The sequence below is a fragment of the Sciurus carolinensis genome, unplaced genomic scaffold (assembly GCF_902686445.1).
Source record: "Sciurus carolinensis unplaced genomic scaffold, mSciCar1.2, whole genome shotgun sequence".
Taxonomy (NCBI): domain Eukaryota; kingdom Metazoa; phylum Chordata; class Mammalia; order Rodentia; family Sciuridae; genus Sciurus; species Sciurus carolinensis.
The window spans coordinates 363,833-388,599 of NW_025920204.1; the positions used below are offsets into that span (position 1 = coordinate 363,833).

The 24,767-nt window shown below is 34.0% G+C and overlaps 1 pseudogene; it reads right to left on the reverse strand.

Moving 5' to 3' along the window:
• Window positions 1-22,289, reverse strand: part of LOC124975006 (coiled-coil domain-containing protein 138-like) — a 47,510-nt pseudogene extending 25,221 nt beyond the window's left edge.
• Between the last annotated feature and the right edge of the window lie 2,478 nt (window positions 22,290-24,767).

A 24,767-nucleotide genomic window follows, 5' to 3' on the forward strand; every position in this document is an offset into this window, starting at 1 on the left:
CAAATAGGTGCTCACCCATGTATGTCAAACAAATCTTTCTCAATCTCAGAAACCAAATAGAGCATAATACAATAATACTAGGTGATTTTAACACACCTCTCTCACCACTGGACAGATCTTCCAAACAAAAATTGAACAAATAACCTTAGAACTCAATAACACAATCAATAATTTAGAATTAGCAGACATTTATAGAATATACCATCCAACGAAAAGTGAATACACTTTCTTCTCAGCAGCACATGGATCCTTCTATAAAATAGACCATATATTATGCCACAAAGCTAATGTTAGCAAATACAAGAAGATAGAGACACTTCCTTGTATTCTATCAGATCATAATGGATTGAAATTAGAAATAAATGAAAGAGTAAAAAACAGAAATTACTCCAATACCTGGAGATTAAACAATACACTATTATATGATGAATGGATAACAGAAGACATCAGGAGGGAAATAAAAAATTCTTAGAAGTAAACGAGAACAAAGACACATCATATCAAAATCTCTGGGACACTATGAAAGCAGTACTTAGAGGAAGATTTATTTCATGGGGTGCATTCAAAAAAAGAAGTAGAAATCAACAAATAAATGACTTAACACTACAGCTCAAAGTGCTAGAAAAAGAAGAGCAGACCAATACCAAAAGTAGTAGAAGACAGGAAATAGTTAAAATCAGAGCTGAAATCAACAAAATTGAAACAAAAGAAACAATTGGAAAAATTAACAAAATAAATAGTTGGTTCTTTGAAAAAATAAACAAAATTGATAAACCCTTAGCCACACTAACAAAGAGAAAGAGGGAGAAAACTCAAATTACTAAAATTCAGAATGAACAAGGAAACATCACAACAGACACGAGTGAAATACAAAACATAATTAGAAGCTATTTTGAAAATCTATACTCCAACAAAATAGAAAATTTCGAAGATATCAACAAGTTTCTAGAGACATATGAATTGCCTAAACTAAACGAGGAGGACATACACAATTTAAATGTGTAATTTCTTTTAATAATACTCTGATTTTTAGAGTACATACTTTGCACCAAAATTACAATACAGCTACTTGATATATTTTTCCATATATTTACCTTTACCAGAGAATTTTGTTTTCATATGGCTTTATATTTGATGGCTGATGTACTTACATTTCAACTTGAAGTATTCCCTTTAGATCTTCTTGTAGGGCAGTTCTAATGTTCTTTGTTTATCCAAGAAAGACTTCATTTATCCTTTATTTCTGAAAAACGACTTCATTAAATAAAGTACACTTTGACACTTTGACAGTTCTTTTTTTTCACACTTGGAATGTGCTATTCTAATGTCTTCTGGCTTGCAAGGGCTTTGCTGAAAATCTGATAAAATCCTTACAAAGAATTCTTTGTGTGTGTGTGACAAATTGCTTTTCTCTTGCAACTTTGTCTTTGACTTTTAAGATCATTTTGTCTTTGATTTGAAAATTTGATTATATTGTGTCTTGATGTAGGTCTCTGGGTTTCTTAGCTGGAGTGTCTTTAGCTTCTTGAATTTGGATGTCTATTTCTTTCCTCAGAAAAAGCACTCCTCAGCCATTAGTTGTACAACTAATTTCTCTGCCCCTTCTCCCTCTCTGTTGTCATTTTTGCAACTCCCATAAAGTGTGCATTGGTCCACATGATGGTATCCCATGAGCGCTTTAGGTTCTCTATCTTCAGTTTTTTTCTTTTACTGCTCTTAATTGATTTTAAATGACCTGTCTTCAAGGTTGCTGATGCTTTCTTTTGTTTGATCAAGACTAATAGTGAATTTTTCAGATCAGACATTGTATTCCTGTTATGATCCAATATGCTGTATACCCCAAAAAATTCATGTGTGAGGCAATACAAGTAAGTTTAATGGTGAAATAATTGGGTTTTAAAAGCATTAACCTAATCAATACATCAATCCACTTGGACGGATTATCTGGGTGGTGACTGTAGGCACTTAGGATGTGACAGGAGAAGGAGGTAGGTCACTAGGGATGTTCCTTTGTGGTATCTTTTTCCCTTTGGTGAGTGGAGCTTTCTCTGCTTCCTGATTGCTATGTACTGAGCAGTTTGCCTCCTCCACACCCTTCCACCATGATGTTCTGCTTTATCTCAGGCCCAGAACAAGGAAGTCAGCTGTCCATGAATTGAGACATCTGAAAACTTTGAGTGGCAAATAAAATTTTCCTCCTCTAAAATTGCTTATCAGGTCTTTTGGTCACAGTGCTAAAAAAGATGACTGAAACTGATCCTTTCTTATAATTTCCATCTTTTTGCTGATACTCACTTTGTTCATACATCATTTTCCCAATTTTGCTTTGTCTGTGTTCTCTTGTAATCCACTAAGTATCTTTAAGACAGTTTTAAAATTTTCAGAAACTTCAGAGATCTGCATTTCCTTAAGGTCAGTATCTGAAATGTGGTTTTGGCTCATTTGATTGAAGTAATGTCCTTTTTTCTTTGAATGCCTTGTGATTCTCACCCCCCCCAACACCCCACACCCAATTTGGACATTTGAAAAACAACCACCTTTCCAAGTCTACACAACTAGCTTCATGCAGGGAAGGCTTTCACCACTCAGCCTGACCAGAGACTGTAAGACCTCTCAGACTTTTTCTGGGAGATATGTCTTCTCTAGGCCTATACTTCATATTGTCTTGAATTCCTCAAACAGTCTTTCTTGTTTCTTCTCAGAAGTCCATAATCCCTCTGGCTTCTTTGTGCAAAAGTACACATTTCTGAAGCTCTAACACAGTATGGTATTTACCTGTTTTTTGCAGCTTCCAAAATATGCTTCAGCAAGACAAAAACCAATAGGCAAGACAAGACAAAAACCAGTACTGTGAGCAGCCCCCAGACAAGTCAAAACATTGACTGCAGAGTCCATTCTTTTGCTTCCATTCCAAAGGAAGAGCTGGGATATGGGAGTTTCTTCCTGGTTGCATTATACTGTAGGGGGAGGGGCATGGACATGCAAAATTCCAGAATTTTTCCTATTTCTTTTGATGGATTCTCTTTTCAACTGTGCATTGGTCTGTCCCCTACAGCATTTCAACTAGTCTCTGGAGTTCTCACAAACATGTCCTGGTCTACATATTGTAGTTAATTTGGTGTTTCCAGGGGATTATGAGGGTTTGGATCTGCCCAGATTACCATCTTGATGCATAGTCCTACCACCACAATTTTATAATCATTAGTTGTAATACATCTATTCTTGACAGATTTTATTTCATGTTACTACATTTTTCCATTCTCTATTTCTTTGGAAATATCCCACTCATTTGCTTTTGAATCACACAAGAAAATTAAGTTTTGTAAGGTATATCCAGTCTGATCATCCATCTAATTGACCACATTTAGTTCCCGGTGGCTTTTTGTGTTTTTAAGCATTAAACCCATTCTTAAATGATAATGGGTCACAACTGTGATAAAGTACATAACCAAATGTGTCAGAAGGATCCAAAGGTTAATTTCTAAAGAGATTACTCTTTGAAATTACTTTTGAGTTATAGTAGTATCTTTATAATAAATATAAGACTCACCAAAGTGGTTTATACTTTAATCCTCTTATTCTCATATCAAAGAAAAAAGTTTTTTAAAAAAGGATCACATTATTTTAAAATCAGAAAATATGAATGATATAAATACTTGCTTATGTTGGCCATAAGTATTCAATTCACTAATTCATTAATTTGGTACTATTTATACTTTTCTTACTCTATTAATACTGTTCTTAAGCTTTAAGATTGCTTTACTTTTATTAACATATTAGTAAGGTGAAACAGTATTTTAGATATAAGAATCTATGCTCAGCAAAAATTTCAAATCCCAATTAAGTCAAGAATATCTTTAAAGATGACAAAGCAAATCCTCAGGCATATGCTGTAAATATTTTATTCTTATGCCATTAAACTGATGTACAGTCATATATGATGCAGATTCCATTTTTTTAAAATTTCCAATTGTTAGCTTTAATATCTTAGGACTGTGCTTTCACATCATCTAGTACTACAAATGGAATTTCTCTGCAGAACTTAAATACTACAGACCTTCCTAATTAGCAGATATTCTAAGGTAAGTTTAGAATTGGCATAGGGGAATACATGATGTAGGTGATAAAAATTTTATACAAAGGTTCATTTGCCCTCCATCACTGTCATAAAAAAGTACCACAAACTTAATATTTAAACAACCTACTTATTATGTTAAATTTCTACAGGCTGGAAGTCTGATGTTGACCTCAGACTTCATTGGTCATGATGATCATGATGTATACAGAAACTATGTTCCTTTCTGGAGGTTGGAGATGATCCAATTCCTTGCTTATAAAGGTTGTTGGCAGAATACAATGCCTTGAAATGATAGGACTGAGATCACCATATCTTTGCTAACTTGTGAGATAAGGGCAATTTCCAGCTTCTAGAAGTCACCCATATTCCATCACTCATGGTCCTTCACTGTCAAAGACAGAAATAATGATAGGTTGACTACCTGGCTCCCACCTCTTTTTTTTTCTCTTTTTACTTTTTTTTATTCTTGTGATATAACTGTATATATGAAGGGATTTGTTATTACATATTTGTGAACACACACAATAAAACAATATAATTTAGCCAATATCACTCATTCTTCTGACTCTTCAATTTTTTTTATGTATTTCTTATGGAATCTAACTATCAATTTCTAAATATCTTTTATCCTAACTAGAAGTCATTAGTAACAATATTCAATTTAATGTCTGTAATATAAGAAGATCTTTCTCTTTAATTATTAGAATCCTCTTGAAAATAAACCTTTTATCCCTTCATGCCAAAAGACTAAGAAGGTTCCAGTACGTTCTGAATCCTAAAATTATGTGTAGGAGGAATTGTCCCATCACTGAATATTTATAATTCTAATATAAAATTATTTTACCACTAATGTCTTATCTTTAATTTTGAAAAGATAAATAAAAACATATTAAGGAAAACATAAGTATGAATTAGTATTGATAGGGTCCAAAATGAAACTTTTTGAAGTGACTATTAGTGTGGTCATTTTCCTATCAAAAATACTTTCAAAATTTTCACTTATAATATATCAAAGTCTTTCCCTTATTTAGTATTCATATCTACTGAACCATATATTTCAAAGTTAAAAAACAAAACTTTACACACTTTTCTTGAATATCATTTTGCTGAGAAGCAGATTTGAATAACAGCTTTTCACCATTCATACCAGATTCTTCATGTTTTACTTTGCTAAGGTGATGGTCTGAAATCCAGTCCACAAAGACAGAAGTTCATATACTTGCCCATTAAGTGGTACCTATATGTCAAAAATTAAATCAAACAATTATGTCATTTTATAATCTCATCAAAGTTATAGAAGAATTTACCTAATGTGCTTTTAGCATATTTTATTTTTTTTTAAAGACAGAGCTTCTCCAAAAAAGCAAAAGAAAATCCAAATCATATATGCTCAATTAGTATTAAAAATATTAATGCTGGCTAAGATAAGCAAGAAATTCATAAAAATGAAAAAAAAAGATGAAAGAACTGAACTTTAATAATAAAATGAGGAATTTTCATCAAAGTTCTTTTTTTTATTGTAAACAAATGGGATACATGTTGTTTCTCTGTTTGTACATGGACTAAAGTTGTACCATTCGTGTAAACATAAATTTACATAGGGTAATGTTGTTTGATTCATTCTGCTATTTTTCCCTTCCACCACTACTCCCAACCCTCTTTTTCCTCTATACAGTCCTTACTTCCTCCATTCTTGCCCCCCTCCATAACCCTAAATTTAACCCTACCACTAACTCCTCCCACCCCCATTATGTGTCATCATCTGATTACCAGCAAGATCATTCGTCCTTTCATTTTTTGAGATTGTCTTATCAGACTTAGCATGATATTATCCAATTTCATCCATTTGCCTGCAAATGCCACAATTTTATCATTCTTTATGGATGAGTAATATTCCATTGTATATATATACCACAGTTTCTTTATCCATTCATCAATTGAAGGACACCTAGGTTGGTTCCACAATTTGGCTATTGTGAATCGAGCAGCTATGAACATTGATGTGGCTGTATCTCTATAGTATGCTGATTTCAAGTCCTTTGGGTGTAGGCCAAGGACTAGGATAGCTGGGTCAAATGGTGGTTCCATTCCAAGTTCTCTAAGGAATCTCCACACTTCTTTCCAGAGTAGCTGCACCAATTTGCAGCCCCAACAGCAATGTATGAGTGTACCTTTCTCCCCACTTCCTTGCCAACACCTGTTGTTGCTTGTATTCTTCATAATTGCCATTCTAATTGGGGTGAGATGGAATCTTAGGGTGGTTTTGATTTGCATTTCTCTAATTACTAGAGATTTTGAACATTTTTCCATATGTTTGTTGATTGCTTGTAGATCTTCTTCCGTGAAGTGTCTGTTCATTTCCTTAGCCCATTTGTCAATTGGATTATTTGCATTCTTGGTGTAGAGGTATTTAAGTTCTTTATAGATTTTGGAGATTTGTGCTCTATCTGAAGTATGATTGGAAAAGATTTTCTCCCACTCTGTGGGCTCTTTCTTTGCATTGCTGATAGTTCCCTTTGCTGAGACAAAGATTTTTACTTTGAATCTATCCCAGTTATTGATTCCTGCTTTTATTTCTTGTGCTATGGGAGTCCTGTTGAGGAAGTATGGTCGTAAGCCGACATGCTGAAGATCTCGACCTACTATTTCTTCTATAATAATCAGGGTCTCTGGTCTGATTCTGAGGTCCTTAATACATTTTGAGTTTAGTTTCATGAACGGTGAGACGTATGTGTTTAGTTTCATTCTGTTGCATATCGGTTTCCAATTCTCTCAGCACCATTTGTTGAAGAGGCTATCTTTTCTCCATTGCATATTTTTGGCACCTTTGTCTAGTATGAGAAAATTGTATTTATTTGGGTTTGTGTCCATGTCCTCTATTCTGTACCATTGATCTACCTGTCTATTTTGGTACCAATACCATGCCGTTTTTGTTACTATTGCTTTGTAGTATAGTTGAAGATCTGGTATTGCGATACTCCCTGCTTCACTCTTTCTGCTAAGGATTGCTTTAGCTCTTCTGGGTTTCTTATTCTTCCAGATGAATTTCAAAATTGCTTGCTCTATTTCTGTAAGGTACATCATTGGGATTTTAATTGGAATTGCATTGAATCTGTATAGCACTTTTGGTAGTATGGCCAATTTGACAATATTAATTCTTCCTATCCAAGAACATGGGAGATATTTCAATCTTCTAAGGTTTTCTTTAATTTCTTTCTTTAGTGTTCTGTATTTCTCATTGTAGAGGTCTTTCACCTCTTTTGTGAAATTGATTCCCAAGTATTTTATTTTTTTTGAGCCTATTGTCAATGGGGCAGATTTCCTAATTATTCTTTCCAAAGATTCATCACTTATGTATAAAAAGCAATTAGATTTATGTGAATTGATCTTATATTGTGCTACTTTACTGAATTCACTTATGAGTTCTAAAAGATTTCTGGTGGAATTTCCTGGTTCCTCTAAGTATATAATCATATCATCAGCAAATAGTGATAGTTTGAGTTCTTCTTTTCCTATTTGTATCCCTTTAATTTCTTTGGTTTGTATAATTGCTCTGGCTAGAGTTTCAAGGATGATATTGAATAGAAGTGGGGAAAAAGAGGGCATCCCTGCCTTGTTCCAGTTTTTAGGGGGAATGCTCTCAGTTTTTCACCATTTAGAATGATATTAGCCATGGGCTTACCATAGATGGCCTTTACAATGTTAAGGAATGTTCCCACTATCCCTATTTTTTTAGTGTTTTGAGCATGAAGCGGTGCTGTATTTTATCAAATGCCTTTTCTGCATTTATTGAAATAATCATGTGATTCTTGCCTTTAAGTCTATTGATATGGTGAATTACATTTATTGATTTCCTGTTGTTGAACCAAACTTGCCTCCCTGGGATGAAACCAACTTGATCATGGTGCACTGTCTTTCTAATATGTTTTTGTATGTGATTTGCTAAAATCTTGTTGAGAATTTTTGTGTCAATGTTCATTAAAGATATTGGTCTGAAATTTTCTTTCCTCGATGTGGTCTCTGTCTGGTTTAGGTATCAGGGTAATATTGGCTTCATAGAATGAGTTTGGGAGTGTTCCCTCCTCTTCTATTTCATGGAAAACTTTGAGAAGTATTGGAATGAGCTCTTCTTTAAAAGTTTTGTAGAACTCGTCTGAGAACCCATCTGGTCCTGGACTTTTCTTTGTTGGTAGGCTTTTGATGACTTCTTCTACTTCATTACTTGAAATTGGTCTATATAAATTGTTTATGTCCTCCTCGTTCAGTTTAGGCAATTCATATGTCTCTAGAAACCTGTTGATATCTTTAAAATTTTCTATTTTGTTGGAGTATAGATTTTCAAAATAGCTTCTAATTATGTTTTGTATTTCAATCGTGTCTGTTGTGATATTTCCTTGTTCATTCCGAATTTTAGTGATTTGGGTTTTATCTTGTCTTCTCTTTGTTAGTGTGACTAAAGGTTTATCAATTTTGTTTATTTTTTCGAAGAACCAACTATTTATTTTGTCAATTTTTTGTATTGTTTCTTTTGTTTCAATTTCATTGATTTCAGCTCTGAGTTTAACTATTTCCTGTCTTCTACTACTTTTGGTGTTGATCTGTTCTTCTTTTTCTAGGGCTTTGAGCTGATAGTGTTAGGTCGTGTATTCATTGAGTTTTACTTCTTTTATTGAATGCGCTCCATGAAATAAATTTTCCTCTAAGTACTGCTTTCATAGTGTCCCAGAGATTCTGATATGATGTTTCTTTGTTCTCATTTACCTCTAAAATTCTTTTAATTTTCTTCCTAATATCTTCTGTTATCCATTCATCATATAATAGCATATTATTTAATCTCCAGGTGTTGGAGTAGTTTCTGTTTTTTACTCTTTCATTTATTTCTAACTTCAATCCATTATGATCTGATAGAATACAAGGTTGTTATTCTATATTCTTGTATTTGCTAATATTAGCTTTGTGGCATGAAATATGGTCCATTTTAGAGAAGGATCCATGTGCTGCTGAGAAGAAAGTGTATTCACTCTTGGTTGGATGGTATATTCTATAAATGTCCTTTAAGTCTAAATTATTGATCATGTTATTGAGATCTATGGTTTCTTTGTTCAATTTCTGTTTGGAAGATCTGTCCAGTGGTGAGAGAGGCATGTTAAAATCAACTAGTCTTATTCTGTTATGGTCTATTTGGTTTTTGAAATTGAGAAGATTTGTTTGACATATATGGATAAGCCACTGTTTGGGACATAGATGTTTATGATTATTATGTCTTGCTGATTTATGCTTCCCTTAAGCAGTATGAAATGTCCTTCTTTATCCCTTCTGACTAACTTTGGCTTGAAGTTCACATTAACTGAAATGAGGATGGATACCTCAGCTTTTTTGTTGAGTCCATGTGCATGGTATGTTTTTCCCCATCCTTTCGCCTTTAGTCTATGGGTATCTTTTTCTATGAGGTGAGTCTCTTGCAGGCAACATATTGTTGGATCTTTCTTTTTAATCCAATCTGCCGGTCTTTGTCTTTTGATTGATGAATTCAGGCAATTATGTTCAGGGTTATTATTGAGGTATGATTTGTATTCCCGGTCATTTGGTTCATTTATTTTGTTGTATTTATTTATTTATTTTTTGACACGACTTGGTTCCTCCTTTATTGAAAGTTATTGATTCAAGTTTGATAAGAAAGAAAAATAAAATTGGCTTTAACTCTGCAGTACAAAACATCATATATCTAAAAGATTCTAACAAATCTGAAGCTTTCCAAATGTAAAGAAATCCTCTATGCGAATTCATATTTCTTCTTTCTACAAAAGGTATTCTTTGTCTTTATACTATAAATTCTATCAACATGACATGCAGAATTATAGTCATTATTAACTGTAAGTTCTTATGATTTGTACCTGAAACACTGCTAAAATATTTTGCTTTTGCAAATAAAAATGTATTTGGAATATTCTAGAGCTATCTCTCTCTAAAAGAATCCAAAAAACAATGCTTGCTAAATGAAAGAAAAAGATGAGAGGACAAAATAAATTTTCCTCTGAAGAAATTTTCAGTCACATCATACCCTAGAAGTTTTACAAACTGGTACTTTTTCTTGTTTTACACTTTTCATTTCATGAGCAGCATGGGAATCTTCTTTCAATCTCTGTACTTTTATAAATTCATACTTCCTCTGCAATAGTACATATCCATATATTAAAGAATGGTTATATGAAAAGTAAACAAATGCAAATGTAATTATGTTGTGAGGGCAGACAATCTACCTGTAAGTTAACCAGCCAAGCTTGAACTCTTTTAGCCTGAAGTTCCATCTTCCTGTTTTCTTCATTTACTGTATTTAACTAGGGAGGAATGAGTTAGATATTTCAAATATAAAACTGAAACCATTTTCATATTAAAAGAATATCTCAATCTGCTCTACTTAACCAAGCAATGTAGCAAAACAGAGGCAACATTCATGATTAAGTAAGGCACAGCTAAAAAATACCATTTTATCCTAAGCATTAGTAGTGTCCAGGAAAATTTACTTCATTCTATGAAAAATTTGCAAGACCCCTAACATCTTAAAGGCACTTATTGTAGTAAGAAATGTTTTTCAAAAAAACTTCTATTGAACAGCAACATATATATATAAAAGTCTAAAACTCTTGAGTGTGTAGTACCATGAGTAAACAGATGGTAACATGTATCTAATCAATGGGAAGTACTGACATGTTTACAACTTTGAGTCTTTTTATTCATGAACATAACATATCCTCAATTTAGATTTTATTTTTAATTTACTATTTGTAGCTTTCACCATAGATGTCCTACACATTTTTCTTTAGATTTATTCCTGGATAGCCAATTTTTTTTATGTTACTACATATGGTCTCTTTTAATAAATAGCACTTAATACTTCATTGTTGCTGTTGGCATGTAGTAATACACTTGATTTCTGTATGGCAATCTGACATCCAGAGTCTACTAAATTTGCTTATTCATTCAGAGTTTGTCTATATACTTCTTTGGATACCTATGTTAAGTATGTAATTATATAGTCTTGTCATGTGAGAATGGCTAATTTTTTTTTCTTTCCTTTTTTCACTTTACTGGATCAACAAGGACTTCATTGAAGTGTCCAACAAAGTGCTAACAGCAATCACCTTTATTTTGTTCTCATTTCAGAAAGCAAGCTTTCAACAATAATTTATCATTAGGTATTATTTTGTTGTTGGATTTTTTTTGTAAGTATTCTGTGAGAACTTAAGAAATTCTCTTCTATTACCATTTGTTGTTGCTGAATTTCATTTAATTGAAATTATCATATGATTTTTTCTCCTATAATCAGATGTTAATTTTCAACTGTTAAACCACCCATTTTCTTGAAATAAATCCCATTTAGCTGTATTATTCCTTGTATGACTGGATTAAGCTTTGTTAATTTAAAACTTTTTTGCATGTATATTTCTAAGAGACTGGTCACATTTTTTCTTTCTTATAATGTCAAGATTTATATTCAAGGCTATGTTGCCTTTATAATTAAGGGAGATTACACCTCTTCTTGTCCTAGGTTTAAGATAAGTGGTATTTCTTCCTTAAAAGCCAAAGTTTGATTTTATAGCTTTTTAATTATTTTCCCCTCTAACCTACATCTAAAGTTTTCAGCAGTTTAAAAATAGTGTGCCTGTGTATTATATCTTTAAAATTTATCCTTGTCAGTAGTAACAGTTTCTTGAGTCTTTCACCAGTTTTGGAAAATTCTTGCTATCATATTTGGCTTTTGCCCTATTCTCTTGTTCCTCTCTTCCTGCAATTCTCATATGTTAAACTTAACTATGTCCCACATATGTCTTTTCAAATTTTCTATTCATTCTTTATGTAATGCTTCAGTTTAAGGGCTTTTTGTGAAAGTGTTCCTGTTCCCTAATTCTACCTACTGCTGTGTCTTATCTACTAAGTGTGTAATTACAGTTAAATAGTAAGTATTAAATATAGAAATGAGTGTTTAGAATTTAATTATTTCAGCTTATCAGGATTTTTTCTTTCACTTATTTTTAATCTAGTAATGTAGTAGTTACTAAAAAATTTAAAACTTTAAGAAAATTCCAGAGTTGGGCACAATGGTAGTCCCATCTTACTCAGAAGGCTAAGACAAGCAAATCATGAATTTCAGGCTAGTCTGGGAAAAAGGAACACCCTGACTCAAGGAATAAAGAAAAAAATTTCAAATTGTCAAACATGTAACTTTCTTTCCCATATAGAAGAAAAGGATATAAGAGCAGTTTAAGACTATTTTCTTTATATTTGTAAGTTTTCAAAATAAAATTAACATGAATGCAATCAAAATTTTCTCTAACCAAAATGTTCTAATATTGACTTGTTTGTTAAATAAAAATTATAATTTTTAGAAGGTCTTATTACCTAAAATATATTAAAATAAGTCTTACCTTTTTTTTAAGTTATCACACAATTCTTTCAATGCATCAAAAGAGGGTCTTAGTCTCTTGCTTTCTTTATTTCTTTTCTTAAGAATTTCAGTTAAGTGATCAGCTTCTGCATCATATTGCTAGGAAGGGAAAAAATACAATATAATAACCAGATAAGAAACCCATATCACTAATACTACTGAATATAAATTAACCAAAAGTAGAACACCCTCAATCACAAAAATGTTAATCAGTGGATTTAAGCATAGATGAATATTGTGACAAATGATTTATAAAAATTGTGAAATAAACCAAAGTAACAGCAAAACATCAAAAACATTTGTGAAAGACCCAAACATGGGGCTGGGGAGATAGCTCAGTCGGTAGAGTGCCTGCCTTGTAAGCACAAGGCCCTGGGTTCGATCCCCAGCACCCAAAAGAAAAAAAAAAGACCCAAACATATTAAGTAGCAATAAGTTTATTTTTTGATTCTGCTAAGAGAAATCCACCCAAAGTCATTGATGTATTTTCTTACTCATATCAAGGAATAACAAAACAACAAAGGATTTGTGATTATTTTCAGGAGACTAATAGGCAATAGATAGCTTTATAGATTAAAATGTAAATTTTAGCTAGAGTGTTACCATAAAGTAGCTAAATTTTTTATTTCAGTTTTACATTTCAAACAATGTTAAATATTTCTTTGAGCTCCAACTATTTCTCTCCTGAATCAGTTTCAGAAATGATAAAATCAACTTCCATCTAACTAAATTTAAATAGGATAAAATGTTTTAGATTTCAGATATAAAATACTTTATTTATTCATAAAATATCAAAACAAGCAAGTATCTACAGGAAATCAAGAAACTATACTTCCTTCTAAGTAATTATGTAAATATGATTAAAATAAAGCAGTTATCTTTACAATTAATAAGAATAATAGACAAATCTAAAGAGGGAAATCAGAATAAAATTAGCATGGAGAGGTCTGAAAATTTAAGCACTCTTTCCTTAGCCCTATGAAATAATCCAACATGAAAAAATTATTTTTATGTAATTTTATTACTATATTAAGTGATCCCTTAAATAACTGAGGATACACTCATATGTAGTCACTTTTAAAACTAGTTTAATATTTCTATTATCTAATTTTTCCACATCTAAAAGGTACTAAAGACATATGATAAGATATGGCAGGGTAAACCTACTACATTCTGATTTCCTACTGATGTACCCTAAAAACCCTAGACAAAACACAGAAAGCAGCTACCTGATGACTGTGAAAAGTAAACAAGAGTCAGGAATTAGAGAGGGGTGTAAAAATTTGGAGAAAAAATGTCAAAGGGGTGATGTTTCCTGTTTTGTTGGTTTGTTCTCTTTCTCTCAAACTTCTGCCCTGAGGGTGGAGTCCTGGATGTAAAGTGGAACTTTCTACTTCCCTAAGATCTCTGAGAAAGACAGTCAAAGAAACCAAGAAGAGGGGAACGTGTGATCTGGATCATGGGGAGAATATTGGAGAAGAAATATCAAAGCATCCTCTCACTTTGGTGTACATGGAGATGTACAAATTGGACTCATCTCTGAGTTGTCCAGACACAGGAAAAACCAAGCAGAGCAAGGCAAAACCTTGTAGAGATGAAGTAAGATTTTAAACTGTTGCTGAGTCTCAAACTATCCTCTAAGTGGCATATGAACAAGACAATTACAGAGCAAAACTGCAAAGGCTTTGAAAACCAAACTGAAATGAGAACCACAGCCTATAAATATAAGGTCAGAAAGAGCTAAGGTCTTAATGTCACTGGGCTGAATAAATGCTTTAAATAAACAATATTCTCCAGAGGATTCTAAAAGGCACAGAATCTATAAATATGTTTCAAATACAATCCAAAAGTCACTGGACATGCAAAGACCCAAGAAATGTAATGAAGTTTCAAGAAATAACATAACCAACAGATGCCAATTCTGAGATGACCCAGATGCTGGATTTTTAAGTATGTTCTATGAGGTCAATGTAAATGTGAAAGTAAATATAAAGACAAAAATTGTTATGAGAAGAAAATTTTAAAGAAGACAAGTTGGTGAACATGAGCAGCATGGTCATGAATGGAGATGAATAAAGTGAAAGCAGCAGTAGACTAGGAAGTTGATGCAGACCTGACTAGAGGGAAATTCAGATATAATAAAGAAATACAGAGGATAAAATATTTTCATTGACCTGTGTAGAATGAAGATTAGTCACGTGAACAAGGAAAGAAGATCGGCCATATGAATGTGAGATTCTGCAACTCAAAGTTTCAAATGAGATGTGTAATAAACACAGAAACTGTGAATGTTGCTTTCATTACCATGTATTTTCTCCTATCACAATATCTTCCTATGTTGAGGAAACTTGTTTAGGGAATTGGTGAGCATTTTTCTTAAACTTGGATATACCACAGAATCAGAGAGTTCTGTGGGAGAGGCTTAGTGGCAGAGCAATTGGATAGCAGGCAAAAAGTTTTCATTCAGTGACTGCAATTCAGAAGAAAATTTAAAAAAAAAGAAAAGTCATGGAAATATGAGAAAACAGTTCATTCATATGTGCAAGTATAATCTTGATTCATAACTCTTAGTTGAAATTTCTGGAAAGACTATTCTTTAGCAAATAATGAATTCTTTTTACAAGAGAGGAGTAAAATAAATTACATATGATCATACATTGCACCATTTATAGCTACATACTGACCATACCAGTGGAGAAGGCATGAAAAAAGTGAAGCATAAACCACAACACAGGATTTATGGTATTAGTTGATACACAAGGTGTATCATAGTACAGTGAACTTTCCCTTGTAGATGATCAAGTTTTCCTGTGTCACAGACTGGATTTGACCTCCTGAGTTCAAGGAAAAAACATATCCTCATTTTCCTAGGCATCTCAACCCTAGCTCTGCTCCCCTTAAATTCTTTCTGAAAATCAGTGACATAATCCAACTAACCATTGTAATGACTCCAATTTGGGAAATTTACAGTTAGAACCCTCTAAGATATAAACTCTTTTTAAACTTCTTTTCTTCATGTTTTTACAGAAATATTTTGAAACATGGATGCAATCATCAACACTCATGTTGGGACAAATCCTCCCAACACATTGTGGAAAAATATATGAGGAATTTGCCATCATATGAAAAGTTTCACTATACTTTTCCAGAGAACTTGTCAGTCAAGAGTTACCTGATTTGAGGGCCTGTGATTCCTTCTTCTATCTTAATCTCTTTGGAAGGGAATCTCTGATTTTGATCATAGGCTTGATGTGCTTGGAAGCAAGATAATATACAAACATTTTACATTTCATTAAGTATGCAGTAACATTAACATAAAGGATGAATTACATTGCAGAAAGAATGTGAATCTTGAGGTATTGAAAAGAAATTGAGATATATACTCAACAAAACCTGAATAAAAAAAAACTACCCTCCTGTTCCTACTGAATGAATATAGACCCTGGTGTTGGGAGTGAGCAGTGTTGAAGACTACTCTATCTTGGGTTTCTTTTTTCTACTGGGGCATTTGATGTTCAGTAAAGCCAGATGACTCAAATGCACTAAATGAAAATCTGAAATAGAGGTTTAGAAAAAATAGCAGTTAAGATTCTGATGGTAGTATCAGTTTTGCAATGACCATTAATATTAAGACACTGTTTAATATATATATATATATAATATATATATATATGTCAAGATGTAGAATGCTGCAAAGCACAGTGATCTATATTCAGAGGAGGAAAGAAGGTAATTGAGAAGTTCAATGTCTAAGCTGAATAAAAAATGTGGCAGCACACATCTTGAGCAAATACTATCAGAATCATTTAATCCATTTTATTATAACTATCCTGTCCCTCATTTGCCTTATATAACTAATAAATCCAAAGTTGTGATGAGATCACAGGGTATGTACAATTGTTTGCTCATCAAAGTTTTCTGAGCTAATTAGTTGAGAAATATGTTTACAGAATAACAGCCAATACTTGTATGGGTGTTTTTTCATACTCCTGGGAATCTGGTGCATCTTCATTTCCTATACACTATGCTTTAATCAATATCACATTTCTTTTTTTCACTCTTGTTTGAAGACAGTGGTCCAACATTTATGAAAAAAAAAAGAATGATAAAGCATAAGGGGATCAAGCAAGGATACCCAAAAGAAAATATTCTGAAAGATTGCAGAATTATCAGATATCAATAGATATCTTTTGTTTTAAAGAAATTGGTAAATACACTAAGAGTATCAGTGCTGAATTCCTGCTGTGATGGGTCTCCCTGATGTGTCTGATTGTTCTCCACCTGGAGGACTGGGAGCAGGCGATCAGTCGGCCCTACCTATCCTGATCTGACCTTGTTGGGGAGTGTCCCCCTCCCTTGCTGCTGGTTGAGAAGGGCAAGGGGGCTTAAGACCCTGACATCTGGCGCCCAATGTCGGGCCCCTCAAGGCTGAACTGCAGCCAAAGCGAAGAGGCAGTTTTGAAACTGAAAGTACCGGCAGATTGGGCCAAGCGAATTCTGAGGTAAGGCATCCCTGAAAAGATGGGGCAAACACATACCACACATGGTGACCCTGCGCTCTCAGCTCTTAGACTCATGTTGAAGAGTAGGGGCCTTGAGTGGTCTGATACACAGGCAGAAAGAGCCTGGGACACCTTTACTTGGGTGGTCCTTTGGCTTCCTGCTGCTAATCTTTTTGACTCGTCCACATGGGATTGTGTAGAACAACTTGTTAGGAAGAGGGAAATCAGTTTAGGGGAGGGTCCCCTATTAGGGGTTGGCCCTAAGTTATCCACCCTTAAGGCCTGCTTCTCTCCAGGACCTCCCAAAAGGGGCTCCAAGTTTCTCCCCAAAGAGCCGCCACCTAAAGAACTGCCAGCTCCTCCCATTGCATCTCCTTCCAGAAACTTTCCACATAGTAAATAACATTGGGAGACCTTTAATGAGGAGCCCAATCCATTTCCATCTGCTCCTCCCAAGGTTGAGGAACCACAAGGGCAGCCAGCCTCTACACATAGGGAGGACTCACTACCACCCCGGGAAGCTCATTGCTGCCATCTTGTATTCCGGGACCACATCAGACTCCAAAGAAAGCTCTCGCCCTCCTCCTTCTGGATGGCAGGAAATCTTCCCAGTGGCCATTTTATGATACTGGGCAAGAACTCCCTGACTCTAACCTCCCCCCTCCCTTTATGACCCTCCCAATAAATGTTAAAATGTTAGTTTTGGAAGGAATGACTACCGATCACAAATTGGCCTGTGCAGGGATGAAAGATCACTCCATGGAAAGGTGGATTTTGGCTACCAAAGATATTGGCACACAGCTTCCGCAAGTGAGCGGGCAGATGGAAAGGGATTCCTTATCTTCAAGTCTCTTTCTTGTGCTTCTCTGCTCTTCCTGCAAACTTGAACACCTCCTTCTTCTCCCCCTGTTAATCCCTCCTCCTCCTCCAACTTTGAATCAGCTGTTTCTGCTTCCATTCCCCCACCCAGCTCACCTAGTCCTCCTGCCATGAGGTCCCACATATGCAGGTATGGAGGGAGTAACCAGTCCAACCATCAGTGGCATGTATGATAAAGTAGCCCCAGTCCCCACAAGTATTGGGAGATAATTGTTTCACAATTTTCTGCGTCCAAACCTGAATTGATAACTAATCAGTAATAAGGATTAAAATGCCCTAGGTATCAAGTTTCTGCTAGAACATTTTGGCCCCTCTCAGATCCAAATCTCAGTCAAGGCTTACATTGAAATGTAAATAGAGAAAGCTTGAAGGCTCAGTAGGAGACTGGTCTAAAACCCAAGAAAAAAAAGAAAAAGAAAAAAAGAGCAAAAAGTCTTACCTGAACTCCAGCAAAAGTAAATTTTATGGTGCTTTACTAAAGTAATTAACGGCCGTATCATTTTTTCATGACTCTTGTTTTTTTTTGAATTCTACACTTTTTTTTGAGCTCATGACTTTTTTGATCAGTTCTATTTTTTATTCAACTAGAGTTTTTGAACATCTGTTACATTGCAATGGAGATTCATCTATAAAGTTTCAAGGCCTTTGATTTTATGTTATGTGTATGTCGTGCTGTCTGATGTCATGTTTTGTCTGTATCAAAACTGTTCCTAATATTAAAATTTAAAAATGGATCCAAATACTTTTAATTCACGTGATTTAAAAAGGTTCAATTTAAATTGGGTAACCTAATAGAAGTAAAATGTCTTGAAAATGACTTGCAAGTCTCTAGGTGGTCAAACTAATATAATGTTGATGTTTATAAAATATTTAACATCAATTTTTCTAGGACTTTCCTTCAACAAGAAAAAGATGGAAAATACTGTTCAGGACACTTGTCTGATATCTTGATTTTTACAAAATAAGTGAATTAGTATTGACATGCATGGGATTACTCAAATGTGTTTGTAGAGAAAATTGTTTTGTGTCATCACTAAACTAAAAAACAAGGTTACTAAGAGTTATGTTCTAACAGGTATAATTCTATATACAAAGGGTTCTAAAGGTTTCAACTGTGTTTCAATTAGAGTACTATAAATAACAAAATATTTAATCTTGTTAAAATAGAGTAATTTATCTAAATTCAGAAATTTCATAAGAGTTGTTTCAGAAGGTGAACAAAAAGGGGTCAACAGGAAAGAGCAAATAAAAGGTTCTAAATATGGAAATATATTTAGTGAAAAGCAAAATGTTTCTGGGTAAGAAAGTGCTTGTGTGATGAAATAAATGAGGGTCTAAGTAAGTGCTAAGAAAGTCTATGTAAGTAAAGGGCAAATTTCAACAATTTTGCATGTAACTATTGGTTGTATGTATGTGAAACAGTTAAAGCTATTTAAGGTTTTTCCTAAGGTGAAATATTAATGTTCTAATATAAACCAAAGTTTAATCTATATGGTAAAATGACATGGTAAAATAACAAGGATTTCTTAGAAACACTAATTTACTCTTAACTTTGCATCTATTAAGTCTATTAAGTCTATTGTTCTTTAGAACAATTAGTCTTAAAAATTGGGGTATACAGTTATGGTTAAGCAACTGTTAGAGTATTGTACTATGTTACAGAGTCTACATTTTTCTTTAAAAACTAAATTTGGTAAGATAAAAGTGTCAAGGTAATTGTGAAATGGTCACTAGTTGTATATTAAATGTGTTCATATTTTCCAGGTATACAAGTTTTTAAAGCAGGGAATTTATCAAGCTCTATTCTCCAGATCAAACTTGTCTGTAATGGTAATCTTAAACTTATAAAGAGTAAATTTTTGGGGGGATTTATTTCTATCATTTAATGTTCTATTATAGGACCTGTCATCAATAGGGTATATGTAAAATTTGTTAAATGTATTTCTGAAGGTTATTGAGAGCCTGATTTGTTTAAAGGTTAAACATAAAAACATTTTGTCACTTTGCCACACAAAAGAAAAGTTAAAAGCTCTCTCAGCATTTCTTTAATTTATGTTTAGATATGATGTTAAATTGTGTTAACTAATGTTCATGTAGACTCAGGAGTCAATATATGTAAACTGCTTAAAATGACATTTTAAAAGAGTGTAATGCGTGGTAGCAAAAATGGGACAACAGTGATTAAGATTAGGGTCTCTGACCTCATAACTTTGGACAGTGGACTTCCTTGAGAGCTACACAGAGCTCCTAACATTGCACTTTGCAACTCTACCATCTTAGATCTCCAGGTTCAACTTGATTCCTTGGCTGCTGTCGTCCTGCAAAATCATCCTGGTTTGAATCTGCTAAAGGCGAAGGAAAGAGGGCTTTGCCTGTTCCTTGGTGAAGAGTGCTGTTTCTATGCCAACTGCTCTGGCTTGTACAAGATAAAATCAAAAACCTACAAGAAGATCTGGAACACTGTAGGAGCAAGCTCCACTCAAATTTCCTCTGGACTGGGCTATAGGGGTGACTCCCCTACCTCCTCCTGTTTAGGGGACCGCTAATCAACATTATCCTTGTGTTCACCTTTGGGCTTTGCATAATCAATAAACTTATCCATTTACTGAAAAGCCAAGCTAAATCTATGCAAAAAAAAAAAAAAGAGTATCAGTGCTGGTGTTTGAGGAATAAACTCCATAGTGAATTCTGGTTACAAAGTAAGTATGCTGTGGCATATCTAGAAAACTTTTAATGTGTTTGCATGAACATCCCAGAGATTACATTTGCTTTCTAGAAATCAGAATTTTTCTCAGTAATACTGTACATTCCTGGCATGCCAGGGACCTGGTTTCCCAAAAAAGAATCAGTAAAAGTGATAGAAAACTATAAATGATAAGTATAAGGATGGTAGAAATGTAAATATTAACCTTCTTTAAAACAAAAAATGCAAGGTGACACATCTGAATGGCACGTGGATGCCTCACACACTGTAATGCCTACCAGATATGAAGGGGAGAAACTGTTAGCTGTAGGATGCCCCGATTCTTCCAGTCTCCACAGGTTCCAATTACCTCTGCACCATATTTTGATTTGAAAGCAGAAAAACTGAAAAGAGCTCTAAAGCATTCTCTCTGTTTCATAATGTTTCCTAGTTAACTCTTCAGTCCCTCTCTCATTTGCCCATCCATTTAGGTTTTCCAAAGGAACTTCTAATAGAGTTGGGAGCTTGTTTCTTTCCAATTTACATTCCTTACATGGATTTTTGACAATCCTTCATGATTTCCAAAATAAAAACAATATATATCTTAATAAAAACAACTTCTTCATCTTAGTCTTTTGTGTCCCTACCACTTCTCAGGAAACATTCTCAGAATGAAAGAGAGATTTATACTTCCCATTGAACTGCTTGTGTCCTGAGCTGTAGGAATCTACAGCAGTTTTTGTAGATTTCTCAAAAGAACATCCATTCCCTTGCTCCTAATTATTTCTTCTGCAGACTAGGATCATTGGAATCATCTTAGAATGTAGTGAACATGTAGAAGCAAAGACCTGCTGAGTCATAATGAGTTTTTGAACATGATCCACGAGAGATGATTCTATACACTTTCAGAGTTCCAGCAAAAACTTTGTCACCTTCCAAATCCTGTAGATTAATTTGAATGTATCTCTGGATTCTTCCCTAGGACCCTCCCTCAATTTAAAATGTAGAAAGTTCTATAATCTTTCCCAAGTTAATTTCAGATACCTGTGCATTTAGGGAATGATACATAATTGTTCATACTTCTAATTTTCCATTTGGTGTTTTTGATATATATTTACATAAGGAGTAGCAATATGTTGCAGGTCATTAATTTTTATACTTTTGTACTCATTTATGGTAAGTTAACTTATCTTTGAGGGATCAGGTTTTTACTCCTCAATTAATTTCAAACTGTGAATAAGTCACCAAGTATGGGAAACATTTACTCTCCTCTTCATTCATCTTTAGAAGCTGAAACTCACAAATGCATCCCACATTTTGAAAACCTGCTGTGTTCCCTACTCATATGTTGCTTGAGTCTTCCCTCTTTCCTGAATACTACTGAATTCTTTCATTGATGATTTGGCATACTTACTGCATTTCTCAGTCTTCTTTCCCTTGTGTTCTCTCCTTTTCCTTATTTCAAATTTACCAGTTATGAAAGCATGTCTTAAATCTAACTCAAAATTCACTTCCTTTAGTAATATACTTAATTAATCCTGTGTCTGAAATTTAATATGATATGCTACTCCTTATCTTTCTTTATTTGCCAGCTATTTAACAGGCACATTCCTTGAACAATTACAATATACTACTGCTCATATTTTTGGCAATATTCTTTCCAATATATTTTGGATCCTATGTGGTTCTTACCTTGTGCATGTCCTTTTATTCTCTTCTTTCTGCTGGGATGTAACTCACCAGATAAAAAAGAAACACACCCCTCTGCATGTTGCTCAGAATCAATCTGGGAAAAAAACAATGATAAGTAGTTGCATATAGATCTCATCCCCACACTTTAGACATCTCATTTTTTATAGTTGTGAAGTCTTTCGAATTAGAAATTAGACCATTATTTTTTTGCAATAATACTTTCCACAGGAGACACTGTCCTATGCCATCCAGATGAAGCTGTATTTTCTCTCTTCTCTTCATTTTTTGGTGTTCCTGAGATAACTTGAAATATATATTTTATTTATAGATGATAAATATTTTGCTTTAAGCTGTGATTGATATTGAAGTTTATTTTCTCCCCATGAAGACATAGAGGTGAAAGAAAGTAGCACACAAAATATGCACTTTTTCAGAAGTGATATTGAGATATAAATAAATCCTGCCAAGGATACATCCTCATAATAAACCTGCACATTAAAAGAATCCAAGTGTAACAGTGGAAAAGAAATCCATTTAAATGCATGCAGATCCTCCACCTACGTATACATGTAAGAGACAAACAAAATGAGAACAGGAGACAAAAAGACAACTCCAAAAGTTCACTATATTCCAATAATTGTATCCAAGATCTTTAGAAAACATCATGTTCAAGAGGTAAGGTAAATATGTTTAATTATTTTATTGCATTCTTGCAGGGAAAGGATATAGAGAGGGAGATACAGTTTGAAAATTAGCAGAAAAGTATGCATTGTGAATGTGAGTATAATGCTGTTAAGAGGCAGGTTTGTATCTCATTTAAGCCTGTTTTCTTCCATGATCAAGACAGTGGAAATCATGGAGAATAATATCTTTAACCTTGGCACTGATGACAGGCAATGTGAAAGACAATGACGAGCCTCTGGGAATGAAGTTGTTTTTACATGAATGGGTTCAGTGGTCATTGGATTTGTGTCTGTTCCTAGTTTCAATTGCTTATTCCTAAGTCTCCTATTTATCAATCACAATTTAAGGGTATCACAAAAATGAAAACAAACATTAATCAAAAATATCAGTGCAAATACTTGCATAAAGTTTATCTTAATCCAGCTTGATTTCTAAAATTATTTTCATGTTAATGATGAGTTAAATATTTTATACTTATATATTAAATTACAAGGTTTGGATGTCCAAAGAATATCCTATGAGGCCATTTCTTTTGGCCAAATTCACCTTCTGGATGCAAAAAGGGAAGTAATCAGGAATTTAAATTGATACATATGCATACCCATTGCTGGCTAAATCCATCAAGCCTCAAAGTCATCAAGCCTATCCTGCTCTTCCTCTGATGACATGTCTAAATGTGACTCTTTAGAAAAATGCAGATTTAATTAAACTACCTAGAAAATTAACTTGAATGACAACTTATCGTAGTAAAAAGGAAAAGTAACTATAATCATAAGATTTTATTTTCCCAATGATAGTTTTAAATTAAGCATAATTTTAGGTGAGCATATCTATAATTTGAAATACTTTATTGCAGTTAGTGTGTGGGGCTGTGTATTTTATGAAGGGACATGTGTATCCTTGTCAAGTACTATAGCAATTTCCTTAAACCCCATGTCTTCATCCCTAGAGACAGTGTTTTTAAATTCCCATGTTTGCTCACAAGCTGACAGGGGCCTGCCTCTGCCCCTTAAGTACCTGCAATTAAAGGTGTGCCCCTCTGAACCCATTACATATAGACATCATTGAGGTGTAATTTTACTGATTCCATACTTCAATGCACCACTAGTGGAGATAGTAGATGTCACCATGTACAAGGCCTATAATAACTCACAGGTTGATCCACTCAAGGGGAATCACTATCCCATGAAATTTCAATGATTATTGCTGTTATTTTTGACATGAACTTCTTGTTCTTTCCCTTGGGTTACCTCAGATAATTACAGCTTCCATACTGGATAATAATCAACATGTGACCTGTAAAGCATTACTTTTCCTGTCCAGTCCATCAGTTCCTGGACTTGGGGGTACCACATTTACATCATGTTACTCTCAAGAGTTTTACTTATTTCCCTTCATATTTGAGTTTGTGGTAAGAGCTAAAGGAGATAAAAGATGCAGGGAGGGAAAAAGTCTTTTCTAGATGGAGATGAATGGAGACTTCAAAATTGAGGTTATCATTTAGGGACAGGAAATACTGAGAGCATGAAAGGCTGTACATAGAAAAGGTTTTAAATGGAAGGTGTTTCTCTAATAATATAGGGATTGGGAAAGAGAACTTCCAGAGGATGTAGCAAGCTGAGAGAGAACAAGAGACAGAGTGATGCAAAATTTGTGTTATAAAAGATTTACAGCAAATGTAAGATGCTTGGACATCCAAGTTTTAAAGGGAGTTGATGGTCATTATGTGCAGTATATGCATGAACAGCAGGACCAATGTCAATGCTACATGAGCATGTGAACAGAGAGGTATTGGCATGAATG